Source organism: Dipodomys spectabilis, unplaced genomic scaffold (genome assembly GCF_019054845.1).
Source record: "Dipodomys spectabilis isolate Male_0828 unplaced genomic scaffold, ASM1905484v1 ptg000351l, whole genome shotgun sequence".
NCBI classification, from domain to species: Eukaryota; Metazoa; Chordata; class Mammalia; order Rodentia; family Heteromyidae; genus Dipodomys; species Dipodomys spectabilis.
The window spans coordinates 1,092,467-1,113,599 of record NW_024871028.1 but is presented as its reverse complement, the minus strand read 5'-3'; the positions used below and the strand labels follow the sequence as shown (position 1 = coordinate 1,113,599).

The window sequence follows — 21,133 nt, the reverse complement described above, 5'->3', positions numbered from 1 at the left end:
TTCAATCTGGAAATTTTATGATAAGTTCTCATAGTTTCCCAGTCTCTCCTGAATTACAAACCTTATTTACACTTCCCACCATAGTTAAAAAATGGAAACCACAAATCACTATGCCCAGCTCAAACAGTTTTTTTTTTAAATTCAAGTATAAATATTTCCAAAAAGTGACCATGTAATGAAGCCTTTTTAATAAAGTATGTGATTCTTGAAAATACAGTATTTGTTACCTGGACAAATATGTTTAGAACTATAAGAAAATAAATATATTTAAATTCACCAACCATATAAAATTTAAGAAAATAATTTTTAAATATTCACATGTTAACTATTTTGAAAGCAAAATATATGCCTGAATAATTTACATGTGTTAAAATTATGCAAAACTAAATTAACTAATCCTACAACTCTGAAAAAAGAATTGACCTAAAGAAACGAAAATAATTAAGTTCAAGATTTGAAATTTAGAAAATTAAATGAAGTAACTTAAGTAACTGTAAGCCCTCTGTATATCAATTTTATAATAAAAAATGCATTAACAAAGAAAGAAAAGTACCCATTGGACAATAGCTACAGGAAAAGTATCAGTAGTTTATTTTTGAATGTGCAAAAAAATCAATGGAAAAGATAACAATGTTTTTTCCATAATAAATGTACTCATTACCTTATTTATGTAACTGTATCCCCTCTGTACATTACCTTTACAATAAAATTAAATTGAAATTAAAAATAAACTAAATAATATACCAATTAAGAATTCGTAGAGAGCTAGGAAGGTGACTCAGTGGTAGAGCTCTTGCCTTGCATGCTTGAGGCCCTGAGTTCGTTTCCTCAGCATCACATAAACAGGAAAAAAAAAGCCGGAAATGGCGCTGTGGCTCAAGTGGTGGAGTGCTAGCTTTGAACTAGCCTTGAGGAACAGCGCCCAGGCCCAGAGTTCAGGTCCCACGACCGGACCCCCCACCAAAAAAAAAAAAAAAAACAGAATTACTAGAAACCATTGGTTAAAAACTTAAAAAACTGCCCTAAGTACCCATGTAATATAATTTGATGATACTATTTAAATAGTTCAAATTCAGCAGAGAAGCCAAAAGTTTAAAAACTGTTACAAAGTAAAGTAATAAATCAGAATATTTACTACTAATAATAATCATAAGATGAATTTATAGTGGTAGTCAAATATGTAAGAAATGAGGCAATTTGCCATTCGTTTGCACTGAATAAGTGAGAAAGAATTTTCTAGGTCTTTTTAAATATATAATAACTTTAATGAAGAAACTATTCATCATATGATAATTAGATGAAGCTGATATTAGAGTAAAGAGAAGATTGTACTAAGTTTTTGGATGTATAAGTATACACTTATTTTGGTTGTGGGAAATTGTGTTCATCTTGGGGTATTGTTTTTGTTAGACTGGTGTCATATCAGTGATTAATTTTAGGATAGGGGTTCCCTTTCCACAAGAACATGCACCTGATCTGTCTTTTTAGCCTCCCCATTATCAATGGCATAAGATTTGCACACCAACTTGCCTAGATTCCTACCTTGGCTGGCCTGGATTCTGCAGTCCTTCCAACCTCAACCTGTAGATAGTGCAGGAGGGTGGAAATGATCCAATGCACCCAGCTATAGATTGAGAAAAATTTCTACTAATCTTTTGGCCTGGGTTCTGTTTTCAAGCTTCCTCAGTAGTTAAGAGTTCACATGGGAGCCCCTGGTGCCAAGCAGTAAGAGTATTTCTTAAAGCAACTAGACATATATATGACTTAGGCATGTGAACACCTCAGGACAAGAATAAAAGAGCAGTGAAGGGTAGAGGACAGGCCTAATTTTAACTAGCTACTTGGAGGCTGAATAAGCTTAGCTAGCTACTCTGGAGGCTGAGATATGAAGACCACTATTCAAAGCCAGTCCAATCATGAAAATACATGCGATTATCTCTGAAAAACCAGAAGTAGAACAATGGCTCAAGTGGTAAACCTCTATCCTTGGTCACAGAAGCTTAAGCATGATGAATGAATGAATGAGCACTTGCACATGGGCATGTGTGTACACACATGCATGTGTCCACACACATACACACACACACACACACACATGAGTATTTCAATGTGAAGTTCTTTTTTTACCTTGCTGTACTCTATTTCCCTGTATTAGTTTACAAATTAACAAAATCAACTAAGCACCTATTTATATACAACTCATCGTGCTTCTCTAAACTCAACTATCTTTTTGGAAACATGCTTTTATTTGACCCAAATGTAAACTATTCAGGAATTTGATTCTTCTCCCTCAATTCTGTAGAATTAGATGATTGTTTAGCTTCCTCCAAGCAATATAATTTTGTGAAATCCTGCATCTAGCAACATATTTCTTTCACTAGAAGGGAAGCCTCTGTCAAACAATTAATAATAGGTTTTTCTTCTCCTTGCTAGTATCTGTAGTTTTATTATCTTCATATATTTCATGATCTGTCTATGTATAACAAAGACTGCTGTAAAAATAAAAAGACTCTTCACAGCACTTATCATTTATATACAATCCATAGGTATGAAGGTGTTTAAATATTACTGAAATTGCTTTGGAACAAATCATGTTCACATTGACTATCGTGAAAAATAAGAATTGGTTTCTCAGCACTTTAGGTAAGAACTTTTTTGAAAGAAACAAAAGGAAAAGTAGGAACAACTCAACACATATATTCAAATGAAACAAAACAACCCAAGAAAACAAATTAATTCAGTACTCATGAACCTGCAGGAAATGCAAAGATTTAAAAAAAAACATCAGCTATGACAAGCTTATGAAAATCCTGACTACATGGGAGTCTACTCTTGTGAGGATAGAGGTTAAAGCCCAGACTGGACAGAAATATCTGTACACAATGCCATGTACCTGTTATTCTAAATTCCAGGAAGAATAATATAACATGGACTGAGCCCAAGGTCATACACAAGTATCTGAAAAATAATCAGGATGATTTAGGGCTGGGGACATGACAAAGTGGTAAGAACACCCATTTAGGGGACACAAGACACTCAATTCAAACTCTAATATTTGGGTATTATGTAAAAAGCTATGATTTTAAATAATTGGAATAATTGAAAGATTTGAGTATTTGAGTGGAAAAATGCATGAGAGAGATAGAATGAACCCATGGTGCAATACTTTCAACTTAAGTGAAAATGTTTTATGGTACTTCAGACAAAACAGAGTTACCTTGCAAATGAGCATGGTTGTACATTTGGGTGATGGAAATACTTTACTTACACAGGTGTAAATTAAATAGATTTTTTTAGGTAGATTGTACTTCTTGAACTAAGAGCCTGGATGATGTCCCTGAGATTTTTCTCTCAAGACTACCACTCTACTACTTTGAGCCACAGTTCCAATTCTGATTTTCTGTTGGTTGCTTGGTGATAAGAGGATACTAGACATTCTTGCCCAGGATGGCTTCAAATCATGATTGTCAGATCTCAGCCTCCCGAGTAACCAGGAAGCCAGGCATGAGCTGTCGATAGTTTTCATAATTTAGTAAATTGTACAGTTTCTGAAGTTGTACATTATCATTATAACCTGTGTAATATATGTGTGTATGTATATATCAATGCATACGGATAGAAATATTTTAACATATTTTGTATCTACAGTAGATTTATGAAATTATCCATTATAAAATAAAATGGAAACAAAAGTTAATAAGGATAAAAACAAAGGAAATTATCACATGTTTCTTGATGTTTAATGGAATACGAATTGCGAGAATCAGTTTGGGAAAACCATCTCTACGTTAACAAAATGGATAAGAGGTATTAATTCCAATCCATCTATTAGCCCATATTGTGCAACCTCACACATGAGTGTCAAAATCAAACAACACTTTTTGCCTTTGCTTTTAACTCACCTGTTATAATTTACGGGTTAGATGAAGTAATCAAATAAAGATTAAAATAATGTTATGTGAGGCTATGAATTAGAGCTGAAAATGATTTTAAACATGATAATAGCTAATTAACTTGCATATTTCTTACTTTTACTTTGTCATGTCCCTCATTCCCATATTAGGAAATTATATAGAAGGTTCTCACTGAATTATATGTACAATTATGAAAAAAAATGTATTGAAAGAATATGGGCACAATGTGGTTTTAGCTTATTGAGACCTGTAGGGGGAAGTGTGTTTTTGAGGACTTGCAATACATTGTGATGAAGATGAAAGGAGGGATGTGCTTATTCTGGAAAACTGGCTAGGGGATTGCTCCCATAAAGGTAGTGATGAATTCTTCCAAAAGGTTACAGTAAAATCACTTTCACAAGCATGTTCACTGCTGCACAATTCACCGTAGCCAAGTTACGGAAACAGCCCAGATGCCCTTTGGCGGAGTGATGGTTGGAGAAAGTGTGGCACATATACACAATTGGATTGCACCTATCCATTTTTAAGACTGTTACATTATTTGCAAAGAAATGGATAGATCTAAAAATTTATTAAGTGAACAAAGTCAGAGCCAGACACACAAAGGACCCATGTTCTGTCTCATATTTGGAAGCTAGAAATTTATACAAGTTTACACAAAAATATTAACCAAAGCATGCGATTTGCAGAGGAGTATTTCAAAGGTGTAATTTCTTATAAAATTGAACTTTACTCCAACAAAATTAATAGCAGGAAACTATCATTTGGACGATGTGAGTGGAAGTCAAAAGGAAGGAATAAAGAGAGTTATGGAGGAAGAGAGTGAAGGTATAATATTCAATGCAACTGTATAAAACTAGAAAAAATTAAAGTGGGATGAGGTTTGGAAGGGTGTGGAAAAGTTATATAAAGATCCATTATATTAAAAAACTGATTTGTTGAATGGAAATTCCCTTGTACAAGTATTTAAGATAAGAAAATTATAATTAAAAACAATGGAGACATCTGATCATAAATTCTATTTCCATCTCTTTAAAAAAAATTATTTGTTCTATAATTTGATCAGAGGGATGGATTTTGTGGCTAGCTATATGATTGCACATCTGTCTCTCTCTTCCTCTTTCCTTCTCATGGTTCTCATAGGTAATATGATTACTCCATAATTATCCTAATTTATTTCGCTTTTATAGTTTTTTTACATCATTTCACTTTCTGCTCTGTCATTTCCCAATTCATTTACATATAAGGCATTATTTCCTATTTTCTCATTCCTAGAATAAGCTGCACATGAAGAAACCACTGGTCCTCATTTTCAGTTTGTCCCTTTGAATACAGAGGAAAATCTTTCCTCTGCTTTCTACCAAATCTCTACTCTCCAGTTAGAATAATTTAGAATAGTAAAAATGAAAAAAGAGAAAATAAATAATAGTGAAAAAACAGATGCAGAAAATTCACCGGAATAACGATGAATATACACCTCTTCATCTAGAAGCCTACTGTGGACACTTAGACATTGTCCATGAGTTGGTGGCTCAAAGCAGATATTCATGGAATAACTGTGAAAGGCTGGATACCCCTGCACAGTACTTATACATGGAATAATACCAGAGTGGCTTCTTTATTTCATCATGATGCAGACACCAGTGGCCAAACTAAAGGCCTCTTGACCCCCTTGCTGCTGGGTATAGATATAGCAAAAATACGCTGGATCTCCTTCTGTTGAACCATTATATCAAACCAGATCTGAAGCACAACTTAGAAGAAACTGCATTTGATATTACCAAAAGGATAAGTATGTATCACTATCTCTTTGAAGTTGTGGAAAGCTGTACAAATTGTTCTCTTAAGTCCTAATGTTTCCATTAAGTTTTTTAAATTTCAAAATTGCCAGTCCATCCCATGTGTCCATACAAAATATTTTCACAATAACAAGCAATAGCAATATTTTACTTTAGAAATTCATGGATTCCATGGTATTCTTCTAAGTGAATTGCCTGACTTTGATGTCAAAATATATTCGAGTTGTTTGTATACATCAATAATGATATCTATAGAGTTTGTGATTTTTTTAAATCAGAAATAATTTTAACTTATCTGTTGAAATGAGTAGTAGAGAACCTAAAGATATTTCTGGTGCTTGTCTGAAAAAAGTATATTTTAAAATATTAATATTCTGTTTGTATAATGTCCATAATCTATTTCTTTCTCTCCTAGATATAATACTTTGAAATCGACATTATACTATAATATATAGGTCCATTAATAAATGTGTTCTTTCAGATTGCATTCCATATAGGAACAGTTTAAGATTCCTTTAATTCCTAGGTCCTTATAGAATTTTATTTCCTTGGGATAAAATGACAATGTTATTTTATTTCAAAAGTTTTATAAAGGTTATGCTATATAAAGGCCTTTCTAAAAAGGTGAAGATTGAATTCACTCATGTAAAACTAACTTTTATTTCTATGAATTATATGTATTATTACACTTGTATATTTGTAATCAACTTTTTCATAACTGTTTTTCTTTTTTTTTAAATTTAATTTAATTTTATTTGTGAACATACTGTACAGAGGAGTTACAGTTACATGGGCAGGATAATGCGTACATTTCTTAACAAGCATTGCAGCCTCCTCCTTTGTTTACCCTTCACATCCCTTCCCAGCCTCCCCCCTCCCCCCCTAATCCCAATCCTTCTCCTTCCCCCCCCCCCCCCCCGCACCAACGTTGTAAAGCTCGTTTTGGACATGACAACTTGTACTTCTCATTGTTGCAACAGGTCCACCAGTATCCTTAAACAACTGGTTTTTCCCCATCTCCTCCACAAGTTATACTGACATCAAATATAGTGAAAGCAGGGGTTATACTGTGGGGGAGGGACATACAAAGCAACAAAGAGATAATCTTATAAATGTGTTAGAAACACAAGCATGAAAGAAAAAAACATTAAAATACACATCTAAGGGTTCATTTTCCTGACATCACATTATCTGTCCTTTTCCGCTTGACTCATACATATACTAGATATTACAAATAAGGGAAACCATGGGACCTATGTTTCTTTGGGCCTGGCTTACTTCACTTAATATAATTTTTTCCAAGTTTTTCCATTTCCTAACAAATGGGGCAATGTCATTCTTTCTGATGGAAGCATAGAATTCCATTGTGTATATATACCACATTTTCTTGATCCATTCATCTACTGAGGGGCATCTGGGTTGGTTCCATATCTTAGCTATGGTAAATAATGCTGCAATAAACATAGTTGTGCTGGTAGCTTTAGTGTGGTCTTGTTTGTAAACATTAGGGTAAATGTCCAAAAGTGGGATTGCTGGGTCATAGGGGAGCTCTATGTGAAGTCTTTTGAGGAACCTCCATACTGCTTTCCAAAGTGGTTGAACAAGTTTACATTCCCACCAACAATGAAGTAAGGTTCCTTTCTGTCCACATCCCCTCCAGCATCTGTTGTTATTAGAGTTTTGATTTTTGCCGTTCTAACTGGAGTGAGGTGATATCTCAATGTTGTTTTGATTTGCATTTCTTTTATGGCTAGGGATGTTGAACATTTCTTCATATGTCTATTGGCCATCCTTCTTTCTTCTTCAGAGAAGTTTCTCTTTAAGTCTTTCGCCCACTTATTTATTGGGCAGTTGTTTCTTTGAGGATTTGTTGTTGGGGGGTTCAATTTTTTGAGTTCCAAGTATGTTTTAGATATGAGACCCTTGTCCGTTGTATGGCTAGTAAAGATCTTCGCCCAATCCGTGGGCTTTCTATTGATCTTGCTAGCTATGTCATTTGCCCTGCAGAAGCTCTGCAACTTTATGCAATCCCATTTGTCCAACCTTTCTTTGATTTGTTGTGTTTCCGGGTCTCTATTCAGAAAATTTCGGCCTGAGCCAAGGAGAACCAGGGTTTCTACTATTCCATCCTGTAATGTTTTCAGAGTGTCTGCTTTGAGTTCAAGGTCTTTGATCCATTTGGAGTTGATTCTGGTGCAGGGTGATATATAAGGATCTAGCTTAAGTTTTCTACATGTAGTTAACCAATTTTGCCAGCACCATTTACTGAAGAGGTTGTGTTTCTTCCATTCTATTGTTTTAGCTCCCTTATCGAAGATTAGATGGCTATAGGTCTGTGGGTTCATTTCTGGGTTTTCAATTCTATTCCATTGGTCCTGAGGTCTGTTCTTATGCAAATACCAAGCTGTTTTGATTACTATGGCTTTATAGTAGAGTTTGAAGTTTGGTATTGATATTCCTCCAGCAGTGTTCTTTCCATTCAGGAGCGTTTTTGCTATTCGGGGTCTTTTATTGTTCCATATGAATTTTTGGATTGCCTCTTCTATTTCCTTGAAGAATGAGGTTGGAATTTGGTTAGGTATTGCTTTGAATTTGTAGATAGCCTTGGGAAGTATTGCCATTTTCACGATGTTAATCTTTCCAATCCAGGAGCATGGGAGGTTTTGCCATTTTTTAAGTTCTGTGTTGATTTCCTTTTTCAAGATTTTAAAGTTTTCATCATAGAGGTCCTTCACTTCTTTAGTTAAGTTAATTCCTAGTTATTTTATTTTTTGTGGGGCTATTACAAATGGAGTTGCTTTCCTAATTTCAGCCACACTTTTCTCATTGTTGTCATACAGAAAAGCCGTTGATTTTGGGGGGTTAAGTTTATAACCTGCTACTTTGCCAAAGTTTTGAATCAGCTTGAGTAATTTGGGAGTGGAGTCTATGGGATTCTTTAAATACAAGATCATGTTATCTGCAAAGAGGGAGAGTTTTATTTCTTCTTTCCCTATTTGGATCCCCTTTATGCCTGCATCTTGTCTTATTGCTGTAGCTAGGCATTCTAATACTAGATTGAAGAGAAGTGGAGAGAGTGGGCATCCTTGTCTTGTTCCTGATTTAAGAGGAAATGGCTTTAGTTTTTCACCATTGAGTATAATGCTGGCTGTAGGTTTGTCATATACAGCCTTTATTGTATTGAGGAATGTTCCATGGATTCCTAATTTTTCCAAAACCTTCATCATAAAGGGGTGTTGGATCTTGTCGAATGCTTTTTCTGCATCTATTGAGATAACCATGTGGTTCTTATTCTTGCTCCTGTTGATGTGATGAATAATATTAATTGATTTGCGTATATTGAACCAGCTTTGCATCCCTGAAATGAATCCTGTTTGATCGTGGTGTATGATTTTTTGGATGAATTGTTGAAGGTGATTGGCCAAAATTTTGTTGAGAAGTTTTGCATCAATGTTCATCAAAGAAATGGGTCTATAGTTCTCTTTCTTTGATGAGTCCCTCCCTGTTTTTGGGATGAGGGTTATGATGGCTTCATAGAATGTGTTCGGTAGTGAGCTTTCTCTTTCAATTTCATTGACGAGTTGGAGGAGTATTGATGTGAGCTCTGCTTTGAAGGCCTTGTAGAATTCCGCTGTAAAACCATCTGGTCCTGGACTTTTCTTAGCTGGGAGGTCTCTTATTGCTGTTTGTATTTCAATGCTTGATATGGGCCTGTTAAGCTGGTTTAACTCATCTTGGTTTAGTTTTGGCATGTCAATATTTGCTAGGAAAAGGTCCATTTCTGTCAAGTTCTCAAACTTATTAGCATAAAGTTTTGAGAAGTATTCCCTTATAATGTTCTGAATCTTGGTTGTTTCCGTGGTGATGTTTCCATTCTCATCTCTGAGTTTATTAATTTGGGTGTGTTCTCTGCTTTTTCTGATAAGATTTTCTAAGGGTCTGTCAATTTTGTTAAGTTTTTCGAAGAACCAACTCTTTGCTTTGTTGATTCTTTCTATAGTTTTTTTGGATTCTAATTCATTTAATTCTGATTTAATTTTGATTATTTCTTTCTGTCTACTGGATTGGGGTTTATCTTGCTGCTCTTTTTCAAGGAGGTTTAGATGTGTCATTAAATTGCTAGTTTCAGATCTCTCCAATTTGTTGATGTAGGTACTCAGAGCTATAAACTTGCCTCTGAGTACTGCCTTTGCTGTGTCCCAGAGGAGATGGTAATTTGTGTGTTCATTTTTGTTGAATAGCATGAACATTTGAATTTCCTTTTTAATCTCTTCCATGACCCACTCTTGATTCAGCAGTGTGTTGTTCAGCCTCCATGTGATACCGGACTTTCTTTGGTGGCTTTTGGTGTTGAGTTCTAATTTTAGTCCCTTGTGGTCAGAGAGAATGCAAGGTATAACTTCAATGTTTGTGAATTTAGACAAGTTTGCTTTGTGGCCTAAAATGTGGTCTATTTTAGAAAACCTTCCATGTGCTGCTGAGAAAAACGTGTATTCTGATGCTGCTGGGTGAAATGTTCGGTAGATGTCTGTTAAGTCTAGTTGATCTATGCAGCTGTTTAGATCTGCGGTTTCTCTGTTGAGTTTTTGCCGAGTTGATCTACCTAGTGGGGAGAGTGGTGTGTTAAAATCCCCAACAATTAATGTCTTTGGATCTATATGGGATTTGAGGGAAAGTAGTGTTTCTTTGATAAATTTGGGTGCTCCATTGTTTGGCGAATAGATATTTAGAATTGTAATATCCTCCTGAAGGAGAGATCCTTTAATTAGTATGTAGCGACCTTCTTTACCGCTTCTCACGAATTTTAATTTGAAGTCTATTTTATCTGATATTAAGATTGCAACTCCCGCCTGTTTACGGGGGCCTTTTGCTTGGTAGATTTTGTTCCAGCCTTTAACATTGAAAATGTGTTTGTTTTTACGGGCAAGTTGTGACTCCTGCAGGCAGCAGATAGAAGGGTCTTGCTTTTTAATCCAACTAGACAGTCTATGTTGCTTAATTGGAGAGTTCAGTCCGTTAATGTTAAGAGATAGGACTGAGAGGTATTTGGGAGTTCCTGCCATGTTATCCACCTTCTTGCGGGCTGCGAAAACTTGGTTCTTCCTATGGTTCTTGGATTCTCAGTATGGGTGCAGTTTCTTGGCCTTTGTTGCGGTCTTGTTGGTTTTCTATGTGTAGGACATCTTTAAGAATATTTGTAGGGCTTGTTTGGTGGAGATGTATTGTTTCAATTTTTCTTTGCTATGGAAGGTTTTTATTTGGCCTTCAGTCATGAAGGAGAGTTTAGCTGGGTACAGTATTCTTGGTTGATAGTTGTTTGTTTTTAGGGCATGGCATACATCATTCCAGGCTCTTCTTGCTTTGATTGTCTCTGCTGAGAAATCTGAGGTGATTCTAATTGGTTTCCGTTTATAGGTGATTAACCTTTTCTCCTTGACAGCTTTAAGGATCTTTTCCTTGGTCTGAGTTGATCCTGTGTGGATTATAATGTGACAGTGGGATGTCCTATTCTGGTCTGGTCTATTTGGGGTTCTAAAAGCTTCTTGTATCTGAATAGGCCTATCTTTTTGTATGTTTGGGAAGTTCTCTGCTAGGATCCTGTTAAACAAATTTCCTAGACCATTAACTTTTGTTTCTAGGTGCTCCTCTACACCCATTATCCTTAGATTAGGCCTTCTGATGGTGTCTTCCAGGTGTTGGATAGATCTATCATACTTCTTAGACTTGTCTTGGATGGTTGTATGTTCTTTCTCTATAATATCTAGGCTGTCTTCAATCCCTGAGATTCGATCTTCTGCATGGTCTAACCTGCTGTCAAGACTCTCTACTTTGTTTTTTATCTCTTTTCCTTCTAATTGGTCAGCTTTGATGGCTTCAAGTTCTTTGTTGAAGCTCTGTTTTAGGTCTTGTATGAATTTCTTTACTTCCTTAATTTGGTGTTCAGTGTTTGTTCTCAAATCACTTAGTTGATTGGTTATGTTGTCTTTGGACTCCCATTCCTTCTGTTGGGTTCCATTCAGCATTCCCTTTGTGGTCTCCCTGACTTCCTTCAGCTCTTTGTTAATGGATTCCATGAATGCCTTTAGTGATCTTTTTGTGTTCTCTACCTGGTCTCTCAATTCCTGAATTACTCTTTGATTAGCTTCCTCCCATTTGTGGGATTCCTGCAGTTCTCTTTCCTCCCGTTCGTGGGATTCCTGCAGTTCTCTTTGAGTGTTCTCAGCCTGCTCACGCCATTCCTGCCTTTCTCTTTGAGTATTCTCAAGTTGTTCATGCAAATCCTGTATCAGTTTTTGAGTAGCTTCCTCACGCTTATGATATTCCTGTATAAACTTTTGGGATGCCTCCTCTCCCTCCCTATCATGCTCATACAGAGTCCTTTGTAAGTTGTCAAACTTCTCATTTATCATGTTTGCCACCAGTGTTTGTAGAGCTATTTGGAACTCTCCTCTGGATTGTTCATTATCTGATCTGACCCCTGATTATAAAGATTGGGAATTGAGATACCCGGATTTGCCATTTTTCTTGTGTTCTTTTGGCTTACTCTGCCCATTTGAGATGAAAATAGCACCAGTTTTGTGCTAGAACCCTATCTTAAGGCATCCATCAACCAACGTTTGCATTTATACAGTCACTAGTCTACAGATACAATCTAGTTCAACAGATACATCTATTCAACATCAAACAACTATATGTTAATGGGCTTCGAACCGCAGAGAAGAATTTGGAAAACCAGAAATTTTTAGGGTTAGGGAGAGATGTGGGTAAAAGTTAGGAATAGATTGTTGTGGGGAGGCACAGGGAGAGTTAACTATGTCCTAATCTCAATGCAGGAAACAGATTGGGTAGGATGTAAGTAGCGAGGGAGAGAAAAAGAAGAAAGGGAAAGGGAAATGAAAAGAGACTAGAAAAAAAAATTAGAAATGTAAAAATTAATATAGTTATGGAGATTGAAAGACCATCTATTTAGAGAGGAATGTGAATATAATGAGAAAACAGGAGGGAGATAGAGGAGATGTGAAAAACTTAAAAAATGCTTAAAATATTATATAGGTAAAGAGGTAGTACTGCTATTAAGGAATTTAAGCCTCAGAGGTTTTGGATTGAGTAATAAATTTGTGGATTAAGTGTGTACACAATGGGGATAGGGTCTACTAGTTAACTATGGGTTTATCAGGATGTGCAGGACAAGAGTTAAGTCACATACAGAAGAACAAAAGAAAGGAAAAGGTGAAAAGGATAAGATAGGGAGAAAAAAAGATCAGAAGTTCAGTAGAGCTAGACAAAAAACAAAAAGATAATTAAGAAAGAAAGAAAAAGAGAGAGAAGACAAGAAAAGAAAGGAAAACGTACATTCATGTATTCCTAAAATAAAAATTATAAGAGGGAAAAAAAGTTACTGGAAAACAATTATTTTTTCAAAAAAGGCAAAAATTAAAGATTAATAAAACTTTTAGAAAAGGAAAAAAAATGTTTTATATTTATAAGGTACCAAAAAAAACAGAAAAAAAGAAAAAAGAAAAGAAGAAAAAAAATTCTTTGATTTTTTTTTTATTTTTTTTGGGAGGGGTGGGAAGAATCCTGTATCTCCCTTTTGTCTGTAACCAGCCTCTTGTTGGAGTCTCTGGTCAGCTTGAGGTCCTTTGGCTTGATTGGTTTCTTAAGTCAGTTTGTTCGAACAGGCAGAAAAATGCTCTGCTTTACCCAAGATTTTGAGATCCCCCTCCCAGGTTTGTTTAACGGGAGGGTGATCTGCTTTGAGAATCACAAAAGAGGGGTGATGAGGCTAGGTTCTGGTAGAGTTGAGGCCTTTCAGCAAACAGTAGCTTTTCCCTGGGGCTATTTTGTGAAAAATTCACAGAGCCCACCCTGGAGCCATTCTCAGGGTTTCTGTTTTTCAATTGATTGTGGAGGCTGCTAGAGGGAGGGGCAGCCTCTGGCTCTGGTTACCTAGTGAGGAAAGCCACTCCAATGGCTGGTGCCTGAGCTGGGTGACTTTTCCCTGGATGGAGCTGAGTCTGTCAGGTCACTTCGCCGTTAAGTTCTTGTGACCTGTTAAATAACTCGTTTTATTCCAAGGCCTGAGTTGGAGCTATCAGCTCCTCCGAGCTTTGTCGGTATCCAAGATGGAGATCACCGGTGCTGGGGGGGGAGGGGTGCCCTTCCCTCCTCTGCTCCCTGAGAAGGAGTGAGGACTTCGGGCTTCTACTCACGCCGAGTCTTGGATCCTGGGTCGTCTCTGGTCTGCAAACTGCAGGATGAAGATGTCCGCTGCTTGTCGGTTCTTGCTGGTGTTGAGTAGAATCCTCTCACCCGCTGCGTCTGGCTCCTTCGTCCCAGACTCTCTGTGTGAGCACTCAGGTATGGCCGCGGCTGCAGTCGCCGCTGCAACCCTGCCACTGGCGCAGCGGCTGCTGGCAGGTGCTCAGATGTGTCTCCTTGTCTTGGCTTCCCCTCTCTTGTCTAACTCTCTGTCCTGTGATGGCACACTTCCTGTGATTCTCTGGCTTAGGACTGTTCACTGGAACTCTAAAACTGCTTTCTATGCGAGAGCTTGTTCAGAATCCAGCTTCTCCTCCGCCATCTTCCCAGAACTCTCATAACTGTTTTTCATTTCTTGCATCTGAAGAATGAAAAATATGGAATACTTCACAAATTTTCATATCATCCTTGTGCAAAAGCCATGTTAATCTCTGTATTGTAATTCAGGTAGACATGCTGCTGAAGCATGTAGTATCTTCTAAATTTACATAGTTAATGATGCAAACTTAAGATAGGCATATATCCTTGGTTGCCTATTTGCAACCAGGAAACATATTGTTCCCAAATTTGCTATTCATCTTATTTCTGCAAAATTCTGTGTATGGTGGAAAAAACTTATATTGTTTGTTCAATTGCTCACATTTGCAATTTTTTGTCAATAACTATTTTAAGTATTTTTCATTTGAAATTTGATCATACTTTGAAGCCTTCATAGCTAGGTCCAAAGGTGATGGATTTTCAAGTACTTATTTTTTAACTGATTTAGCTTTGTGGAGCTAATGGATTCAAAGTAAGCCTTGCTCAAGAGCTACTTCTAAACTTCTGCAGCTTAAAATTTCCCAAATGAGGTCTTACTGGCACAAATGTCTGCCTGACCCTTTACCCTTGCTCCATGTAAGAACAGACCTACCAGAATATCTTACCCTGACAGCATAGATTGTCTTATTGGAGCAAAACTAATCTTAGTTACAAAGGATCATAAAGTGATGAACAGTTCAGACAGAACTGTTCAGACTAAGCCAGGCGCTGATGGCTCATGCCTGTAATCCTATCTACTCAGGAGGCTCCAGGAGAAGTCCATATGTTTCTCCTTGTTATTAGGCCTTAAATTGGTAATGTTTTAATCACAGTGTTTCCTCTTGCCTCTAGGCTATACATCTCCGAATGGTAAAGCTTTAAGTTTAATTCTACCAAACACTGAGGTAGAGGTAATGGAATAATATTTTAAAACAGTTGCCTTTGTTACCTTAACCACAAGAGAACAATGCAAAGCATTTTCTTATATTATATATACTTATATATTTTATATTTATGTGCTGATTTTATATTTCACACAGTGAATCTTACTGGAATTAATTTATAATTTGACAAATTAATTGATATTTATTACAATAAATAGATTGGAATATAAATAATCAGGATTAGAATATATATTAGAATATAAAAAGTATCAATGCAGTGTTTTCAGTATAAACTTGTGATACCTTCTAATTGTTCTTGGTTTCTGAGTTCACATGGTAAAAAAAACAATGTTGTTTTCTTTATTCTATAAGGGATTTTACTCTGCTGCTCTGTTTATTGTTTTAACTCGCTGGTCCCAAACTGTTTTTCTCCATATTTCTGAAGCATTGCTACTGATTATACTCAAATTTTGCTGATATGATGTCTAAAAGGTATTATTCTTCCACAGGATCCATGGGTCCTAGGATCCCACGTCCCAGTTACCTGCATCATCAAATAACTAGGGCAAGAGATCTCACCGAGGCCCATGCAACATACCAACAGAAAGTAATTGAAGACCCATCTTAATTTCTCATTTCCTATATTTCAGGGGCCCAATTCCTTAAAATGCAGGAATTAGCAGTAAGCACTTGGGAAATGCAAGGCAACTTAAAATGCAATATGAAATCACAAAATGTGAAAGTACAGTAATTCAAACTTTCTATTTTCAGATGACCATCCCATAGGAGTGAACAAGACCACAAATGTCACAAAATGATTTGTAATACCCCTCTTCTAATGATTAATGAATGATTTCAGTCCAGCATCATCAGGCCAAAAAATAGTTCCTGGAAAGATAGATCCATAATTGATCTACCAATGCTAGGAATATTTGTCATACAGTTCAAATATAATTCAGAAAAAACATTGGTTGAGAAGAACCTTATTGCTTCAAAACACTAGTACTTCAGTCAAACTTGGTTCTGTAGTGTAAAAAGGTTGTCATTCTCAAACCAATGATAACCTACATTTAATCTCCTGAAAGTATATTCCTTTTCAAATAAACTTTTAAAAACACATTTGCCAAAATAACACTTTACAAGTAGATGATATTTAGTGACATTACTAGTTTTTCAAGTGTAGGGAGCAAGTTAAAATAGAGTTGATTTATTTACCCAGCACTAATGCCAAACAGGTTCAACCATTCATTAAAGTGAAGAAATAGGACCCCTCACCATTTGTGTTTTTCAGTAGGTGCTTTCGAAAATTTGTTAAATAGATCAGCCTCACATATTTCAAACCAAAACATTAGCTAATAAAGTAAATTTCATCACATAAAAATACTTTTTAAAAAGTCATGAATAGTTGCCCTATCATATGGTGTTTTATGTTTTCCCTATCTGTCTAACATAGTAAGAAATATGACTTTAAGTCTTGAATATGGGTACTCATCAGAGATTTGACAAACATAAAATCTGTCTTCTTTCTCTATCATATTCCTCTACAGTAGTAAATTTTAGTTTTCTTCTTTTTCCAAAACTCATAGGTAGTAGAAAATATTATCCCATGTAAAATAAAATAATCACAAACCACTTTACAAAGCCATAGGAATACATTCTCAGCCATTTTTAAACTTTCTTGTTGACTACAGATTAATCTTCCAAATGGAGGGGAATAAAATCAGGTCTAGGTGCTTCATGTCTCCAGGCTTGCAAATTGTTACTTCAGATGAATGAATTATGGAAATATAAGCTGACATCAGTTTAAGTATATGCAGAATTGAAACTCCATGGAATGTATATAAACCTTTCAAAGTAGGAGCAAACAGTTTAACAGAATGACTATCAGGAAGTTGAAACCAGAGAGGAATAATTGTAAAGACATAGAATGAATGAAAAATGGCACAAGGGTCAAGTATAGCTAGAATACTCAATGTACACATGTGAGAAAGTAAGTGGTAAATCGGAAATAAATCTTGTAGAAGGGGTTGGTTGAGAAGGATAAAAGGAGTGACTCTGATCCAGGAACATTGGACAATTAGATGCACATACTTAATTGAAACACACTAGCACAACCTTTTGTAATTCAGTGAAAAAATACAACAAAAAACACAAACACACAAAAAGCACAACCAAACAGCAATCTCTATAGAGTATGATGATGACTTCTCAAAATTTTAAATAGTTAATGAAGGACAATCTTGTGAAAAGCATGCAAAGTTGTTTAAAGTGGGCAGTTTGGGGTAGAGGAGAATTTTTAACAGATTTAAATAGATTGTTTTAGGTTATAAATCACCTATATCTGCTGCAAATATTTTCTTCTGCATGTTCTCTTGGTCTGAACTGGATACTCCAATCCTGAGCCACACTTGATAGCTTGTAAAGATAGAATGGAAGAAACAAGATCAAGAACCCATTACTCCACCGGAGAGGAAACAGTCCTCTCTGTTTTCTCTCATTTCTATTGACTACTTTCATTCATAAGTTTATGTCAAGTGATTTGCATTATATATTTCCTTCTTTGTTCTGGCAAAGTAATTGTTCAAAATAATTCAGTAAATATTATATTCCATTTTTTCTATCATGCTGTTTACTTATCCAAGCGAGTCCATTAAACTTTCCACTTGCATTTCGGTGCCACGGAAACCCAGCATCAATGTTAATGAGGACAATCTCTAATGTAAAACTTTGTCTCCAAAATACCAGTCCAAGAAGCTGTGATCACAAATATTTAGCTATACTTTTTTCTTTTTTCTTTTACATTGAGAGTCTTCTTGTGTCTAAAGTGCCCTCAAAAATCAGTACTCCACCAATTTTTGGTTCAATCACTTCTAACTTCAAAGATATATTTTGCTAACAATATGCTTAGAGGAAACCGAAGAATACTCCACTTTTATCTTCTCTCTTAAGATTCTCCTTAGATACCATATCAGGAATATTGAAGTTATTCTTTGCAAAATTATTTCAATAGATTATTTTTCTATCCGTCTTGCATTTACTCAAAAAGTTGTATGGAGAAGAATAGAGTATAATCACCCATACCTTGGATGACAGTATCTGTTACAAAAGGACAATGCTCCTATGTCTTATTTCTCTGTCCTCCTCTTAGCTCTTGCCTGATTTCCCATTTATCACAGATTCTTGGCTTCAAGCCTAGTGAAGGTGAAGGACTATAAGGGCCTCCCCCATTGCTACATTGTAGGGCTAGATCTCCAGCATGAGGTAATCATGAACGACGCACACAAGGAACACATGTTGGGAGAACAGACTTAAGCATGTCTGGTTTATTTCTGCACAAGGGTTGGGATTTTATAGCCCCAGCTTTCCCAACCTCCGGAGTCCTTCCCAGCCAATTACTTAGCAGGGAGTTGATGATGGGCACTGCTTGGTGACAGGCACTGTTTGGTCCCCTTGGGGCATGTAGGGATCTTGGATAGCTCATGGCTGGGTCACATCTCTATTAGCAGGAGGTGTGCTTCAACAGCTACTCTAGCTGACTCAACCAGATCTGGCCGGCTGTACCCACAAATTTCCCCTTTTCTTTTAAAAGGACCGTCATTATGGTGACCCGTCGTTGGAGGCGTTTTTGCCGGGAGTGCCAGCATTTAATAATTCCTAGGAGAGAAAGCCCTACAAGTGCAAGGCCTCCCCAGATGACCAGAGAGGATGGCGAAAACCATTGTTGTAACTTTTTAAGCACTCGTCTAAAAAGGAGGCAGTGGGAATAAGCTGTATGGTGGTTTGGTTTAGGCGGGTAACATCATGCAGCAGGTTTGGGGTGAAGTTTAAGTACTTAAGGGACCAAGGGCCTTTGATGTAGTTACTAAGTTCAGTGACATTGGGTGCAGGAGTGGAAAGCTGACAGACAGAAGTAGTCATTGCATTATATAGTCCTCCTTGTTGTAATCGAAGAAACATAATCTGTTCTTGGAGCAAGTCTATTTGTTGTTGGAGCACAAGGAGGCCTCCCTTAAGATGATTGGCAACTTGTAAATGTTGTAATTCTATGGATGACAGTTGAGGGATGAGCTGGTCTATCTGTTGCACAGTGGACACGCTTTGGGACAGCAATATAGCAGCACTGGTAGATGAAGCCACTGTAGTGATGATTTCAGACCCGATTGCAATGATCAATCCTACTGCTCATTTAGTGCATGGGCGAATTAATTGAACCTGGGAAAACTGAGAGTCATTAGTAGCCAGAACAATAAATGGGGGAACACGTACCAAACCTGCAAAAGGCTATGAGTCATTGGGTTTCCAGTGATTGCTGAGAGTGCAAGTAGTGGAAGAGTTGTCTCCTAGACAAAAAAAAGAATGGGGCTCTAACCACTACCATTCCTGACACCTGGTCGTATACATATTGGTTACAGCAACGAGTATTGGCCAATAGGAAAGGGGACAAATCGAGGCAGGAATGTGATGAGCAAACGATTGGCATGGTGGCTCCTAGGTCTCCCAATCGTCCTCTTGAAGAGTCAAAAAACTCATTTAGATTTTGAGGTTTGGGATCTTTTTCAGATTGGTTGTATATAGCCGGGTAGAGGGACAACGCGAGCTCCCCAAACACTTTGCCTTGCTAGGAATTGGCACAAAGGCTAATCACTAATTCCTCAAGAGGAGTGCATATAGTGCCAAAGCTATCAAACTCCCTGCATGGGCACAACTGAATATGAAAATGTATGTCAGTAGCCTGATAACAATTTTTTTCCAGTGGGACAAATGGGGTAGGGTCCTGTGTAGTTCCACCATCCCATCCCATGCGTTACTGTTGCGAGGGGGATGGTACAGCCATCAAATTGCTTTATCATCTCGTTTGAAAAACAAAAACAGATGGCTCCCTTCCATCTAAAAGTAAGGTTTGTTTTTTGATGCCATAAGGCGTCTGCTGAGAAAGGAAGGCCAACCCTGCCATTGGAAGAAAGCATTTGTGATCATTAAGATTTGGGGGCTGGGCACTAAAGTTATCTTACCCTGCCCTGCAGCAGATTGAGAATTGGCTGTAATAATGGCACACAATAGGAGGAATAGAGTACCATGCTCTGGGTCAGGGTCTGGGGCCATAACCTGGGCTTGTTCAACCAATATCTTTAGGTCTCCCCAAGTGTTGGCATGGGCTCTAGCTCGAGGCTTGTGTCTCCTCCTCCTCGCACTGTTCAAGCATAGCTGACGCATCTTTTGCTTAGGTGGTGACGGTTGGTCAGACAACTCCAGCTGGGATCCAAACAGGTTTATCACTCGTGTCTGGAAAGATACAAGCAAATCCTGTCCCTTGTGCCATTAAGGGAGCAGGGCCCTCCCATTTTCTTGTGATGGGGTCCCTCCATCTATCCAAAGGGACCAGAGTAGGTGTTTCATGAGTCCCCAGTACAGGGAGGTGGGGGTCCCACATGTGGTGGGTGTGAATGTTAAAACGTTTTTTTACTATAAGGCAATAATTTAATTGTGTTTGGGGATTTTTAAGCCCTAGCCCCTCCAGTTCCCCCTTTTCTTTTAAAAGAATGGTCTTGATTTCTTTATGACTGTGTTCAACAATGGCTTGCTCTTGTGGGTTATATGGAATACCTGTCTGGGGTGTAATGTTCCAAAAGGTACAAAATTCACAAAAATGTTTGGAGGTGTAAGCAGGGCCATTGTCTGTTTTAAGGGTCCAAGGAACTCCCATAATTGTAATGGCATGTAGAAGTGACTTAACAGTGTGCCTTTTTTTTCACTGTTAAGGCTAAAGCAGTTATAAATCCTGAGAATGTATCTATGCATTCAGGGATGTATTTTTGTTTACCGAATTGGGGGATATGGGTTATGTCCATTTGCCATGTGCTATTGGGTCTAAGGCCTCGTGGATTTGTTCCCATGGGTTGAAGTGATCCTAAGGGTAAAAGAGTTGCACAAGAGGAGCAGGACCGAATCATGTGCTTGCATTGTTGGTGTGTTAAAT

General features: G+C 37.1%; 1 pseudogene; it reads right to left on the bottom strand.

Annotated features, from left to right (window-relative positions):
- Positions 1-14,346: 14,346 nt before the first annotated feature.
- Positions 14,347-14,443, bottom strand: LOC122095454 (annotated as a pseudogene).
- Between the last annotated feature and the right edge of the window lie 6,690 nt (positions 14,444-21,133).